General features: G+C 41.2%; 1 protein-coding gene across 1 annotated transcript in view; it reads right to left on the reverse strand.

The window, feature by feature from the left end:
- The window catches only part of LOC124596580 (acid sphingomyelinase-like phosphodiesterase 3a), a 152,396-nt gene that overhangs the window by 45,151 nt on the left and 90,569 nt on the right, over positions 1-16,676 (reverse strand). The window lies entirely within an intron of this gene.

Below are 16,676 nucleotides of genomic sequence, written 5' to 3' on the forward strand. Positions count from 1 at the left end.
CAACGCAGTCTGTGGGTGCGCCATTCTGTACGTCGTCTTTGTACTGTAAGCGTGTGCTGTTCACAACGTGCAAGTGTGCTGTAGACAACATGGTTTATTCCTTAGAACAGAGGATTTTTCTGGTGTTGGAATTCCACCGCCTAGAACACAGTGTTGTTGCAACAAGACGAAGTTTTCAACGGAGGTTTAATGTAACCAAAGGACCGAAAAGCGATACAATAAAGGATCTGTTTGAAAAATTTCAGCGGACTGGGAACGTGACGGATGAACGTGCTGGAAAGGTAGGGCGACCACGTACGGCAACCACAGAGGGCAACGCGCAGCTAGTGCAGCAGGTGATCCAACAGCGGCCTCGGGTTTCCGTTCGCCGTGTTGCAGCTGCGGTCCAAATGACGCCAACGTCCACGTATCGTCTCATGCGCCAGAGTTTACACCTCTATCCATACAAAATTCAAATGCGGCAACCCCTCAGCGCCGCTACCATTGCTGCACGAGAGACATTCGCTAACGATATAGTGCACAGGATTGATGACGGCGATATGCATGTGGGCAGCATTTGGTTTACTGACGAAGCTTATTTTTACCTGGACGGCTTCGTCAATAAACAGAACTGGCGCATATGGGGAACCGAAAAGCCCCAAGTTGCAGTCCCATCGTCCCTGCATCCTCAAAAAGTACTGGTCTGGGCCGCCATTTCTTCCAAAGGAATCATTGGCCCATTTTTCAGATCCGAAACGATTACTGCATCATGCTATCTGGACATTCTTCGTGAATTAGTGGCGGTACAAACTGCCTTAGACGACACTGCGAACACCTCGTGGTTTATGCAAGATGGTGCCCGGCCACATCACACGGCCGACGTCTTTAATTTCCTGAATGAATATTTCGATGATCGTGTGATTGCTTTGGGCTATCTGAAACCTACAGGAGGCGGCGTGGATTGGCCTCCCTATTCGCCAGACATGAACCCCTGTGACTTCTTTCTGTGGGGACACTTGAAAGACCAGGTGTACCGCCAGAATCCAGAAACAATTGAACAGCTGAAGCAGTACATCTCATCTGCATGTGAAGCCATTCCGCCAGACACGTTGTCAAAGGTTTCGGGTAATTTCATTCAGAGACTACGCCATATTATTGCTACGCATGGTGGATGTGTGGAAAATATCGTACTATAGAGTTTCCCAGAACGCAGCGCCATCTGTTGTTGAAAATTGTAACTACTGTAATTTCGAAAGTTTGTCCGCCTGAAAATGTACTGTTGTCCCAAGCATATTGCAACAAACGGTGTATTTCTATCGCTGCTCGTTTAGTTTTTATTGCCGTTTCAAATATACCGGTCATTTTTGAAACACCCTGTAGGTTACACACCGTCACGTTACATGCTAAAACTCGGAGACCTCTAGCGGCAGACAGCTGCAAATATGTAGACATGAGAATAAAGATTAAGATGTTTTGTTTTATTTAAGAAACTTTAAGAGTTTTCACATAAGAAATCGGAGGCATTACTTTTCAGCAAGCCCTCGTATTTTCTGGGTACATTACACTAATTTCCGCTTTTAAAGTAAAAATTTATGTTTCCTGTGCAGCTTGTAATGTCCGTCACGTCAATACAACATCTTATATCTTCTACTGAGGTAACTATATGATGCACGTCAGAGGAACATCATTGTTACCTCGTGATCTCCATGTCTGTTCCTAGCACTACAGGAAGCGTAGTCTCGTCTGGGAATCAGCAATCACGTAATAAGTGGTCTTCCTGGTTATTTCGGTATTTTCACGTTACTAACCTTTCAGACGTAGACAGTATTTGACGAGAGCTCTATTTCAATAAACCAAGGTTCACCAATCATCTCTATAAATATTTCAGGGGAAAATCGTCCATCTCCTTGTCGTAGACCGCTTCGGCACCTCATGACATAGCAATTTGCAGTGATCGATGCGTAACTTGAGCCATCCCAATCCGATTTACTTTCAGAACTGTCTCACACGGCCTATTGTAATCCTGAACATTCTGTTTGTTTCTTTATAAGCGTGATTAGCTCCCAAGTACACCTCGGTGTTTCAAACGTAATAAATATCACAAACTGCATAGTTTGGAATTTTGTGGTAAGGTTTTATGGGACCAAACTGCTGACATCATCGTTCCCTGAGCTTATGCACTACTTAATATAACTTAAACTAACTTACGCTAAGGACAACACAAGTACCCATTCCCGAGGGAGGGCTCGAACCTCCGACGGGGGGAGCCGCGCGGGCCGTGACAAGGCGCCTGAGACCTCGCGGCTACCCTGTGCGGCACAAATTTTATAAATGCATTGTTTCTTCGATTACATCTACGTGATTACTCTACCATTCACATTTAAATGCTTTGTATAAGAGTCCAAGAAACCACTTTCAATCTATGTTTTCACCGCTGCGCTGTCAGTCAGCAGTTGAGAAGAATGAACATGTCTTTCCAAGCTTGTTTCATTTTTACCTCAATTGTCCTTTCTCCCTAAATAAGAGGGAGCACTTCAATTTTTGGTCTGCCTGAAGTGAAAGTTATTAATTTAAATTTTTAGTCGCTTACCATATTTTGTGATACACAAAGCAAGGCTTAGTTTTTCAACGTTCCCGACGTCTTTCGTTAATGTTGTCTCATAAGGATACCACAGCGAGCAACAATTGTTTAGAAAATACAGACAGGTGAAGCGTGAAGTGTATACGTCGAGCGAGCAGACGTACAGCTGTACTTTTCAACAACGATGTTTCCTGAATGCTTATTGCATCATTATGCGATACCCTGTTGTACATTCATGTTCAGAGACGTCAAAACACCTTCAATGACTAGAGATAGCAGGTTGATATTCACAGGGCATGTAACTTAGCAGGTTCTGCGGAAATTTTGAGCACTTCAGTCACCTCTTTTCGCATGTATCCTGTTACATAGTAGGTAAAGGTTCCGCCATTTGCCCTGATTCCTTGTTGAATGCGTGATGGCATCGAAGCGTATAAGTCGTGAATGGCGTCCTGTGATGTAGCCATCCAAGGTGCATTCACCTGGTTCCAAAGTTGATCTATGGTGGTTGGCACTGAGTCACAGCACTGCGGCCGTTGTTCACAGTATCCCGCACATTTTCGATTGGCGACAAGTCTGGTGATCTGGCGGACCAGGGCAAAACGCTGACATCCTGTGACACCAAGAAAGCACGTGTTCGTACAGCAAAATGTGGTCATGCATTGTATTGCCGAAAAATGGTGTCTGGGGTTTTGTGCAGAAAGCGTATGGCTACGGGTCACAGGACGTAATTCATGTATGTCACAATTGTCACAGTCCCCTGGACACGTACCAACTGTGATTTATGGTTGTGCCCAATAGCACAGCTCACCATAAGACCCTGAGTTAGCGCTCTCGGTCTTGAACGAATGCAGTCGCTGTGATTCCGCTCCCCCTGTCTGCTGCGAACCAAAATTCGGCCACTATTTCCAGACAAACAGAAACACTATCTGATGCTACTCTTATCTCCAGTGACGTCGATCCACACACCACTGCAGTCTAGAATATTTCTGCACATTCGCCAAATGTAGAAAGAGACTCAGACCGTAAAAAAAAAGGCAACGGACTGTCACCCCTGATGTGTACGATGTGTTCCACTCTTGCGGCAGAGCGGAGGAACGACGCAGATCTGTCCCGCAATGCCATTCGGATGAGGTGTCGATCTTCTCGGGGGTAGTCTGGATGGTGCAACCTGGCCCATCTCGTTGTGTTCTACGGCCTTCCGTGAACCGCTCTGCACACACCCGTAGCACAGCCGAAAAACTTCGTCCCATACGAACAGCAATTTCCAGGCAGGATGCACCTAATTCTCTCTTGCCGCTACTGCGTTGGACCGTTACTATTCACAATATACATAAATGACCTTGTCGATAAGATCGGAAGTTCACTGAGGCTTTTTGCGGATGATGCTGTGGTATATCGAGAGGTTGTAACAATAGGAAATTGTACTGAAATGCAGGAGCATCTGCAGCGAATTGAAGCATGCTGCTGGGAATGGCAATTGAATCTCAAGTGTAATGTGCTACGAATACATAGAAAGAAAGATCCCTTATCATTTAGCTACAATATAGCAGGTCAGCAACTGGAAGCAGTTAAGTCCATAAATTATCTGGGAGTACCCATTAGGAGGGATTTAAAATGGAATGATCATATAAAGTTGATCGTCAAATGGCTCAAATGGCTCTGAGCACTATGCGACTGAACTTCTGAGGTCATCAGTCGCCTAGAACTTAGAACTAATTAAACCTAACTAACCTAAGGACATCACACACATCCATGCCCGAGGCAGGATTCGAACCTGCGACCGTAGCGGTCGCTCGGCTCCAGACTGTAGCGCCTAGAACCGCACGGCCACTCTGGCCGGCCAAAGTTGATCGTAGGTAAAGCAGATGCTAGACTGAGATTCATTGGAAGAATCCTAAGGAAATGCAGTCCGAAAACAAAGGGAGTAGGTTACAGTACGCTTGTTCGCCCATTGCTTGAATACTGCTCAGCAGTGTGGGATCCGTACCAGATAGGGTTGATAGAAGAGATAGAGAAGATCCAACGGAGAACAGCACGCTTCGTTACAGAATTATTTAGCAATCGCGAAAGCGTTACGGAGATGATAGATAAGCTCCAGTGGAAGACTCTGCAGGAGAGACGCTCAGTAGCTCGGTACGGACTTTTGTTGAAGTTTCGAGAACATACCTTCACAGAAGAGTCAAGCAGTATATTGCTCCCTCCTACGTATATCTCGCGAAGAGACCATGAGGATAAAATCAAAGAGATTAGGGCCCACACAGGGGCGTGCCGACAATCCTTCTTTCCACGAATAATACGAGACTGGAATAGAAGGAGAAACCGATAGAAGTGCTCAAGGTACCCTCCACCACAACCGTCAGGTGGCGTGCGGAGTATGGATGTAGATGTAGATGTAGATGCGCACTCTTTTAAGCTCACTGATTTGAATGTATGGTTCGCGCATGCGTCTGCGGGGCATTTTGCACGTCTGCCCAAGTCATGCTAATTCTTTACGTTCAATTTATAGCGACAACGAGAGCCGCAGGCACGTTTTACCATTAGATGGTGGTGCGCCGAGATTTCGATGTTGACCTTGAACAAGCAGGCCGACATGGTTAAAACGTTGATCATATCTGCAGAACATATTAATGTACATGTCCTGTGAATGTGAACGTCCTATCTCTAGTCGCTCGCCGAACATGAGCGAATAAGTTCGAGATATGTTCCGAAACCATATTACAAGTCGTTGATTAAATATTCTACCGCGCGTCTGGACTGAGGCCTACACAAATAAATGCGCGTAAAGAAATAACTCAATATTTTATGTTGATGAGTAAATACGAAATCTATAGAGACAGTTTCAAAAATGTGATCGTCACCATTTCATGAACAGTGCTGAGTCACATGGCGCGTACATCTGTCTCGACATGTTTCGCGAACTATGCACCTCCGCAGATGCCTCCCAATGTCATCTTCCAACAGGATGGTGTCCCATTCCACTATCAAGGGAATGTTACCAAATTTCTCCATGAGATGTTTCCTGGGCGTTGGATCGGATGGGGATTGTGATTTCCCATTGCCTGGCCTCTCGGTCTCCCAATCTAACTCCGATGGATTTCAGTCCATGTGAGTTTATCAAGCAAATAGTTTACATAAATAAGGGCAGAGTTCTGTTAAATTTGATACAATGGAGCTATTCCTCAGTAGAGGGCATAAAACCTGTCACTTTTATGAAAATGTGGCTGTGAGCCGTGGTGGCTTTAAGTTTGGAAGGCATACCACTCCACTGGCGCCAGTAACTACTTGTACAGCCGATATCGAACCCGGTCGTATGCCAGGGTTAGGGTGTGTGATCGAGGAGTGTGTTGTTGAGCTCGACGGGCCGTGGTAGTAGCAGTTAGCTGGAGAGCACGTGGCTGGAGAGCTATTGGTTTTGGGAACTCCTTCTGTCCGCTATGGGTTTCCAGAAGCCGCTAGAGGTTAAACTGAGGCAAACTTTGCCAACTAGATTAAGGATTGATAGCTAGGAGTTGCGGGAATAGCAGCGGACGCCGCGTGCAACATGTTCAGCAAGTTCCCGGCCAACTCTGCAACCCTAAATTTTACGGCACCTGGAAGATCACCTGTACGGATTGGAGGCAATAACACCCCTGCTTGAAATTCTGGAAGTCACGGCACCTTCACACCTGGGCGGTGTTAAGTGTTTATTTTTTTATTGGTGAGCATCAAGGTCGAAGAGGCGTCAAGGAGGCTGTCTGGCCCTGAGTTGAATTATTTCGTGTATGAATGTGAGGCATTGGCCGCTCTGTTCGCCCTAGGAAAATTCCAGTTCTGTCTGGAACATAGGGAGTTCAATATAAAGACCGATATTCATGCTCTAAGTGGGATCTGGCCAGACCCAGGAAAACGAGTAGAGTCGCGAAGAAGTGGTCTGGATTTCGGCGTTTCATTTTAAGGTGCGCCACATTAAAGGTTTCGACAATCAGATAGCCGAAGCGCTCAGCTGCATATTTGAGTAGGACATCGAGCCCTTGGTTCCAAAGATGTCGCTTGTGCTGTTCTGAGCGAAGTGCCCTAATTATTTGATGATCTTAAAATTAAGCAGAACCGGGCCCATTTGTGCTGACCGATTAGGAGGCAGTTGTTGTCTGGGGAGGAGGTGCCGAGGTTTTCAATGCAGAATGGAATATTGTGCAGAAACAAGTGGGCAAACTTAGGGAATTCAAGTTTGAGTTAGTCCTCTCCATCTGTCGTTACTTCCGCAGTTCGTTGGTGGGTGACCATTTAGCCCTGTACTAGACCTTGGCGAAGATACGAACTCACCTCACCTTGTCGTCATTGTACAGGGAGATCAGTCGACTGGTTGACGGATGCGACCGTGTAGAAGGGGGAACCACATAACAACCGGCCTATGGGGCTATTACAATCCCAGCACGAACAGTACCATACGGATAAAATCTTTATTGATTTTGTGTGATCCCTTCCCCATCCTAAGAAAGGAAACCGTTATGTCTTTGTGGTCGTTGACGCCATTTCCCGAATTTGTTTGGCTCGTTTTTAGCCAAGGGGATACGGCCGCTATCACTGTTCGACAACTGGCCAACATCTTCTCCTGATTTGGGCCTACTAAGGTTCTGGTGAGCGGTAACGCTCTGGCATTAGTTTCTAAGCAATTGAAACAGTTTCGTTTTCGCAATGCCATTAAGCACATCACTACCAAGTCATATCATCAAAAATGGTTCAAATGGCTCTGAGCACTATGAGACTTAACTTCTGAGGTCATCAGCCCCTTAGTCATATCATCCTCAGTCGTCCTTTGTCGAAAGAGTGCACCATAAGCCTAAGTTGGCCTTCATTGTGTGCCACAATAAGTCCCTGAGTAAATGGAATCTGCCCTCCCTTGGCTCATCTTTGCATTTATTCCGCTCAACACAAAGCATCGAAAGTGGTTCTAGCCACCATTACGTTTTCTTATCCCCTCAATTCTCCAGTATCTAAATCATGGAATATTAATGACCTTCTGCCCCCGTCTGTTGCATGGGGGCTTAATTATATAATGAATGCAAATACTTTTTTAATTTTAGTCGCTGTATGTACGATTACGAAGTCTCGTAAACGGTAGGCCCTGACTAGTAATTGTACGCAATCTGACTGCATAGAATAACAACAAAGAATGAAAGAAAATTTCCGTTAACACAATTAATTAATTAAGTCCCCAGCAACTATAAAACCTAGGAAACAACAAAACACAAGTGTAGCTGTTCTGTGTGTGGAAGTGTGATTCAACGTACACATGTGGCACGATTCTTCCTCAATAAGACAAGATATTTTAAACACCATTTATACTGAAGTTATTTAAAAAAAACAGAAATATTATAATTGCACATAGAAACCAGAATACAAGAACACGAGCCAGAGGCCTTGTTGACTGAACCTGTGACCAAGAGGCATTATTGTTTAAGACGTCGAAATAATAAAAAAAGGAATTTTTTACCTTTATATATATTGACGAAAAGCATACTCTAATCATTACAGCTTCCCCAATCCAACAATATCTGGTGTCTAGCCCATCAAACAATGTGACAACATCTGAACAAGCACTCTCCATGGGAACTTCTCAACAACGACTCACCACTGCTACATCTCAATAAGCACTCTCCACCACGACTTCTCGACAAGAACTGCCAGTGGAGGCGGCTGAATAATACTCTTTGGCGCAATCTCTGGCGCTGTGGCTCAGTGTAGCCACCTTTCATATGCCCCTCCTCCACGGGCCAGAATTTGATGGTATTTTTGCCAGCATTGGTGGTGAAAATACCACCAAATTCGCCCAAAAAAATACAGACAAAAATAAAAGATAATATCAATAAGTAAATATCACTTCACTAAATAAATTTTGACTTTGCACTGGCCCTTCAATAACCTAATATATAAAATAAGGAATACAAATGCTTTCATACATATGATTTTACATAATAGTTTACACAAGTATCATGTGGTTGAAGAATTCAATCAGTAGCGTCAGCAATGACGAATAGGTGCAGCTAAGAATTTCATAACATCTCATAAACAGTAAACACACAAAAAATCAGTTCTTACAAATATTCACATAAAACCCTTTCAATAGTTCAATAAACAAGTAGGACTCCTCAGAGTAGTTGACAATTCCAACAGTAGCACCCAGCAATGATCAACAGGCGCAAATAGCAGTCTCATAACATTTCATCAGCAGTATTAAAACAGCTTCAACAGTGGCACCCAGTAATGTTGAGCAGGTGCAGACACCAACAAGTGAAATCATTTCAGTAGAAGCAGTCCATCAGTTTCACCCAGCATTGTAGAACAGGTGCAGACACCAACAAGTGACATTTCAGTAGAAGCAGTTCCATCTGTGGCACCCAGCAACGTTGAGCAGGTGCAGACACCAACAAGTGACATTATTTCAGTAGAAGCAGTTCCATCAGTGGCACCCAGCAATGTTGAGCAGGTGCAGACACCAACAAGTGATATTATTTCAGTATAAGCAGTCCATCAGTGGCACCCAGCATTGATGAACAGGTGCAGACACAAACAAGTGACATTATCTCAGTAGAAGTAGTCCATCAGTGGCACCCAGCAATGTTGAGCAGGTACAGACAGCAACAAGTGACATCATTTCAGTATAAGCAGTTCCATCAGTGGCACCCAGTAATGTTGAGCAGGTGCAGACACCAACAAGTGAAATCATTTCAGTAGAAGCAGTCCATCAGTTTCACCCAGCATTGTAGAACAGGTGCAGACACCAACAAGTGACATTTCAGTAGAAGCAGTTCCATCTGTGGCACCCAGCAATGTTCAACAGGCGCAGAGACCAACAAGTGACATTTCAGTAGAAGCACTTCCATCAGTGGCACCCAGCATTGTGGAACAGGTGCAAGTAAGTCCATAATATTCACTATCACTAATCAGACAGTTCATCAGAGTTTATCAGCAGAAATTAAACATTTCCAAGTGGCACCCAGCAATGTTGAATAGGTGCAAGCACGAACAACAGTTTGAAGGCACACACAATTGCTTTTACAAAATTATTATCAATGCTCTTACACTGAACATACAAATTATAATAAACACACAAATGATATCAGATAATTGTCATATTAACTATTACAATACACAAATAACAGTAAACCTATAACACTTATGGGTGTCATTGCAAGCCACAACAAACAAGAAAAATAATATTTAGGAGATAGGTCGGTACCAATTATTTGGGATTATGAAAGGAAAACACACAAAACACGCTCACTCACCTTTCATCCACTTTAAGTACTACTGTGTAATTGAATAGTGTTAACTGTGTAAATGCAATTCTGTCAAAGATTTTATGTTCAACTTGTGTATCAAGTAGTAGTGGCAGCAGTGTATAACAGTCAATAATAGTCAGTCAACGTCGTAGTCATCATGTCAAGACCAATGTTTGCCAAGCCAGATCAAAATGTACAGTTGCTGAATAACTGTCAGTGTGCCAAGATATGCAAATGCTTCCTCTCTCAAAAAAATAGTATATACTGCTTAGTGATTTAACAAACTGTGTGTGTAGACAATCTTCCTTCCACTTGAGCGTTCTAGTCTGCCAACTTCATCTTCCTTGTTCCATACAAACCAACAAAAAAAATATGCTCCTCACTTACTTTACCTCTTATCCACCAAAACTCCAATAATCATCAGCATCACATAATCTTAATACTTCAATAATACCTCTTACGTCGATACATATAAACCTTATCATCAATATCATTTACCTCACCTCTCGTCCACTAAAACTCCAATAATCATCAACTTCACATAATCTCAATACCTCAATAATACCTCTTCAATACGTCGACACATATAAACCTTATCGCCAATATCATTTCACTTCCACAACAACTCTTTCCTCTAGTCAGTCTCCTCGAACAAGTACAGACAAAATCCTAGTGCAAACTTCAATTCATCATCCCATACAATCCGAAGACACAATGTCAACACACAACCTCTGTGTAATCCATCTGACCCCATCTTCTACTCATTATGAATTATAAAATACATTTTGGTTACCTTGTCCATCATTAAATAAAAGAAATGCATACATGCCTTTAGTTTGAATAACTTTCAGTAAGTAAGTACGATTACGAAGTGTGAATGATCATAATATTTCACAGTGTGTACACCACTTCAAGAATCATGGCAAAACAGAAGCAAACATGTGGAGTATTTCTTGTGTCAAGTGTCACTTAATTCAATTGCTCACGAAGAATGCAGTGTAATAACTGTCAATGGTCTAAACCTAATGTTGGTATTTCATGTCGTTAGCTTCCTTTCTATTAGCATAAATTTATACAGCTTCCATAAAACCTCCAGCTCATGTGACTTCTATGAAGTTTCTTGTACTAATGTCGTTCGTCGTATTATAGTAGTTCATTTTCTTATCTTAAAATACAAGGCACTGAGCGTAAGCAAAACATTCAATAGCGAGTAAATATACCAGTAGAGAACAGAATGTCAACAAGTGGATGCAGCACAATCCCTACAACGAGGCTCTGCCAAGCGAACAACCTATAATTAATATCATAGTGTGACCTAAACTCCATGTTCATACACCGTATATCAGCATTTCTATATATCAAATTAAAGAGTAGTTATGACAACAAAACAGAAATGTGTAAATATGCAATCCATACGCAAAGCAGCAAATATATATCTAACATAATAAACAGGTCATTAGCATCATATCAGCATAGGCAAACAAATGTTCTTACGTAATCTTAATAAGTAGACATGAAGGCGCAAGCAGATAAATCACAAAGTATAACTTACATACATAACCACTGTCAGCACAATTCATCAGGTGACAACTGTAATTTAAATAAATAAGCACAGCAGGCACATAATAGAAAAACATGACATCAGTGAAAAAGCAGTGCAGCCTAGCGATTCATAATATACACAAGTAACAACCCTGTTCATTAATCAATCATTGTCAAAATCAGTTAACACAAAGTATAAATCACGTCTAAAGTACATACCTAAGGGGAAATATGTTACCTCAAAAATAAACTCAATTAATAGTTACCTTTTTAGTTTATTAGTTTCTACTTCAAAATTACATTCTTCCTGAAAATTTCTCGATAGCAAGTCCTCTTAACGTCGGACACGCAGAATTTACCTAAAGTTCTTAAATATTTTATGCAACCGTATCCTGAAAACTAGTGAACGTTAATAACATAATTTATCAAGTCACTATAGCTTTATACTTAATTTAATCGGAGAAATTAGACTGTGTATTTTTTTACGGCTGTCAGTGCATTCGCACTGAGCGCTCGATCAGCTGTAGGTACGCGTGACGTAGAAGTAATTGTTTGCGGTCAACGACTGCCTTGTGCGGCGCGCGGACTTGACTGTTGCTTTGAGTATGTGCCGCCGCCAAAACACAGCCCGGTATCCTTGTATTCTCTGCATGTTTACGTATAACTGTTGGTTTCTCGAAAGTATGTCATTCCACAAAAATTTTAACGTTAGATATATGATGTATTCCCTCAGAGCGCCTATATTTAAGAGTTTCTACTTCAACAGTGTTATCATGAATAATTTTGCGAACTCTATATGGACCGTTATAAAGCGGAAAAAATTTGCGACACAAGCCTTTTCCTTTGTGAGACAAACGGTGAGACTTAATTAAAACCTTTTGACCAACTGACAAGGTTTTTAAACGACCAGGACGTTTAGCTGATTTCTCTCTTCTAGCAGCCGCAGATGCAATATTTTGCAGAGCCAGGTTGACAACTTCAGAATGCCGCAGTTTCCGTGTAGGCGGAAAAGGAACAATTTCAGAAATACGATTTGTCGGTGCATTATTTTTTAATATCAATATAGGCGGTAAAGAAGTTGAATCATTAGGGACTTCATTCAGAATGTTTTGAAAAATATGAAGATACTGATCCCAAGTTCTGTGATTCTGATGACAATAAAGACGACACAATGTATTGATTTCCTTCATCCATCTCTCTGAAGCGTTAGATTGAGGGTGTAAAAGTGAAATGAAAATTGGTTTAATCTAACGATGCCGTAGAGTACGAAGCCAAATTTTAGAGCGAAACTGTGATCCATTATCTGATATAACTTTATCAACATGACCCACTTCTTTAAGAAAATGTTTGATGAAAGCATTAGATACTGAACGAGCTGTTGCTTTGCGTAAGGTGTAAAACACACATATTTTGATGTCAGTTCCACTGCTACTAAAATGTACCCAAAACCATTAGTAGAACGAACCACTGGACCGAACAAATCGACTGCAGCCATGTCCTTTAATTTCGCTGGAATGATAGGAAACAACGGTGCTCTGTGAGAAATAGTTGGCGGCTTATCCTTTTGACATAATTTGCATTTGGCAAGAACAGATCGAATACGTTTTTCCATATTACTGAAGTAGCAATTTTCTCGTAATTTATGAAAGCATTTTCTGGGATCAAAGTGTGCATAACTGAAATGTGTGTACGAAATCAATTTATTGACCGACTCATCGGGAATACAAACTAACCAAACAGAGTTGTCGACCGATTTTCGTTTTAAAAAAATATCATTGCGAACTAAATAATACTGTCTAATCGCTACGCTTTCCTTTCTCCTCCACTTCTCCTTAATGTCCTTCCAGATTGGATCCTTATTTTGCTCCTTAGCGATGTCCTGGAGCGAAGACGAAATAAAATTCTCAAACGCAACACCTTGAATATACATCAAACAATAATTGTTTTCTTTGAAGTCCTCCTCAGCACTTTGTTTCAAACCCATAGGTGCATGTGATAAAGCATCAGCAATAATATTTGAAGAACCCTGTATGTAAATAATACTAAAATCAAATTCCTGTAGGTACAGCACCCATCGTGACAATCTTCCATGTGTTAATTTTGTTGACATGAGAAATTCCAAAGCTCGGTGATCGGTGTAAACCTTAGTATGTCTGCCATACAAAAATATGCGAAATTTTGTGAAAGCCCAAATAGCAGCCAAGGCTTCAAGTTCCGTAATCGAATAATTCTTTTCTTATTTAGAGAGAACACGAGCTCCAAATGCAATAGTTTTCTGTACTACAACGCCGTTTTCCTCTATCTCTTGAAATAAGTGTGCACCTAGGCCTTTGTATGACGAGTCCGTCGCCAAACAAAAATATTTAGGTAAATCCGGGTGTGAAAGAAGTGGAGCAGCAACTAAAGCATCACGAAGTTGTTCAAACTCTGAATGTGCTTCCTCATCCCAACACCAATTAGAATTCTTTCCGGATAGCTCACATAAAGGAGGTGTGGCCAAATTGTCCAATCTAACAAAGCGTCTAAGAAAATTACAGACACCAAGGAAACTACAAACATCACGTTTTGTGGTAGGAACAGCATAATTACGAATAGCGTCTAGATTCTCCGGATCAGGAAGAATGTGACCAAGAAATTTCACCTGTGAACGACCAAATTCAGATTTTTCCAAGTTCACTGTGATGCCAACTCTTGCAAAAATACGTGATAATGAATCCAAAGTTTTGTTATGCTCACTCCAAGAACGTTTAGCAATAAGAATATCGTCAACATATGAAGTAATATTGTCACGAAGATGAACAGGTAAAATTTCGTTTAAACTACGAATGAATGCTGCTGAAGACACAGTAAGTCCAAACGGTAAATTCCGAAACTGATAACAGTTACCAGAGGCTAAAAAGGCAGTGTATTTTCTACAATCAGGATGGAGTTCTATTTGCCAAAAACTTGCGCGCATATCAATCGTGGATAAAACTTTAATTTCATGGAAATGTTTAAGAAGTTCATCTAAATTTTGTGGACGGTCAGTTTCAGGAATGATGATATTATTTATCTGTCTGGAATCCAGAACCAAACGAATTGACCCGTCCTTTTTAAGAACGACGTGTAATGGGCTGGTATAAGGACTGAATACTGGCTCAATAATGCCTTGATCTAACATGTATTGAAGTTCACTCGTAACCTTGTCTCTGTAAGCCAAAGGAATAGCGTACGTTTTTCCTCGAAATGGTGTGTGTTCTTTTACTTTAAATAAATATTGTAAGCCTTGTATAGTTCCTGTGTGATGACTAAATACTGTAGCATGTGAAGTCAAAATTTTGTGTAGCTCTTCTCTTGCAACGTCATCTGGCACTTCAGCTTTCTTAACCTTTTCATTAATTAATTCTTCGCTATTAATTATATCATCAGTCCCGTCTCTGTATCTATTGTCATTGTCATGAATGAACACATTGTCGTCATAATACTCAGCGAAAACATCAGAAGTAAGAAACCTTAAACATTTTGTATCTGATTCAAATCTTGTTAAACACTCGAAAAATTTCAAACATTTCGGCATTCCGGCAACAGTCAAATTCACACTTCCTTCTTTAAAGTTCAAAATTGCCTTATGTGTGTTAAGAAACTCCTTACCTAATATAATTTGTGTACTGAGTAATGGAACAATAATAAAATTAGCAAAAAATTCATATCTTTGACAAATGAAATTTAAGTTGGTCTGTTGTTTGACTTCCACACTTTTTCCAGAAATAGCGCCTCTAATTGTAGTTTTAGAAACAGGTAACACTGGACAGGCAATAGTTCTTACACATATACGAAAAACTGATTCACTAATGACATTCAATGGGCTCCCAGAATCTAAAACTGCAGTGAACTTATTCTTACCCACACATACTTCAATAACAGGATGTAAAAATGCGTCTGCATTATTTTCCTTTTCGTCTAGAAAAATGTCTCTCATGCCTTCCAGGCGTGTAAAGTCGTTGTGTCATTACTTTCTGAACCGTCTATATTGCTGCCAGAAGCCGAAGCTACAAGTCATTGTCGATTGCCTGCGTCACGTCTTTGATTATTCGCGTCATTTCGCGGATCAATTTGTACGATTTGCACTTGTCTCTCGGAATTTCTGTCACGCGGAGGATGCCAATTAGGTCCCTCCTGTCTGTTAGATGTAAATTCTTGGTTGCGTCTGTTATAAAAATCACTATTTTCCTGTCTATCTGAACGACTACTTCTTGTGTAATTTCGACTGTCACTTCTGAAATTACTGTTAGATCTACTACCCTGGTTATTTCTGTAGTAAGAATTTCTATTATTGTATGAATAATTTCTGTCTTGATGATACCAATTACTGTTTCCGTATGATTGATCATTCCGGTAGGAACTACCGTTATTATAATTGTCTGTGCAATTTCTGTTAGAACGTCTGTTATTGTCATAAGGCTGGTATCTATTGTCCTGTCTGTTTCGTCTGTCATTCTCAAAATTACCCATATAACGTCCGTTCCGATCATTATCCCTTCTCTCTGAAAATCTACTGTGATTACCGTTACTGAAAAAATTACAAGAAGTCCCGTCGTCGTTGTCATACTCAAGTTCTTGTAGCAAAGTCTTAAAAGTCTCAATGACATCTTTACATCTTCCGGCTAAAGCAATTTGTCTTATGGATTGTGGCAGCTTAGTTAAACAAATGCGAATTAATTCAGTCGGGCTATAAGGGTTGGAAAGGAACTGATTCTTTCGAATCATGTCTTCAAAGTCTTCTGCTGGCGTGAGGAACTCAGACTGTTTAAAATTACGCTGCATAATAAGACTGTGTTTGACTCTGTCTTGCGTGTTTTTGGATCAATATGCCGATAGAAATGCATGATATAAATCATTTAGATTATTACAATCTCTAATAAGTGCGCGCATGCGCGTCGCCGGTTCGTTTTCTAAATATCCACACACAAATTCCAGTTTGTGACTTAGTGGCCAGTTTGGTGGAAGTGCGCACATAAATTGATCTAACCATGAACATGGATGTATGTCATTCTTAGAATTGCGAAAGATCTTAAATTTCCGAACAGTTAAGAAGTGTTTATAGTCAAAGTTTTCTCCTCGTGGCGACAAAGACCTACCGCGTCTGTCCCTGTCCCAATGTCGATATTATTGTCAAGTTCGCGCGCCTGGCGCTCTCTTGTTGCTTCTCGTAAATGAAATAAATTACTTTCTTCAAACCCCTCTGCTATCTGTGATTCTAAATTTCTTCTGCTGTCTTTTCCAACGATTTCACCTTCAATTTGTTTCACTTGCATTTGTAATGCCTCAAATTC

Source organism: Schistocerca americana, chromosome 1, assembly GCF_021461395.2.
Source record: "Schistocerca americana isolate TAMUIC-IGC-003095 chromosome 1, iqSchAmer2.1, whole genome shotgun sequence".
NCBI classification, from domain to species: domain Eukaryota; kingdom Metazoa; phylum Arthropoda; class Insecta; order Orthoptera; family Acrididae; genus Schistocerca; species Schistocerca americana.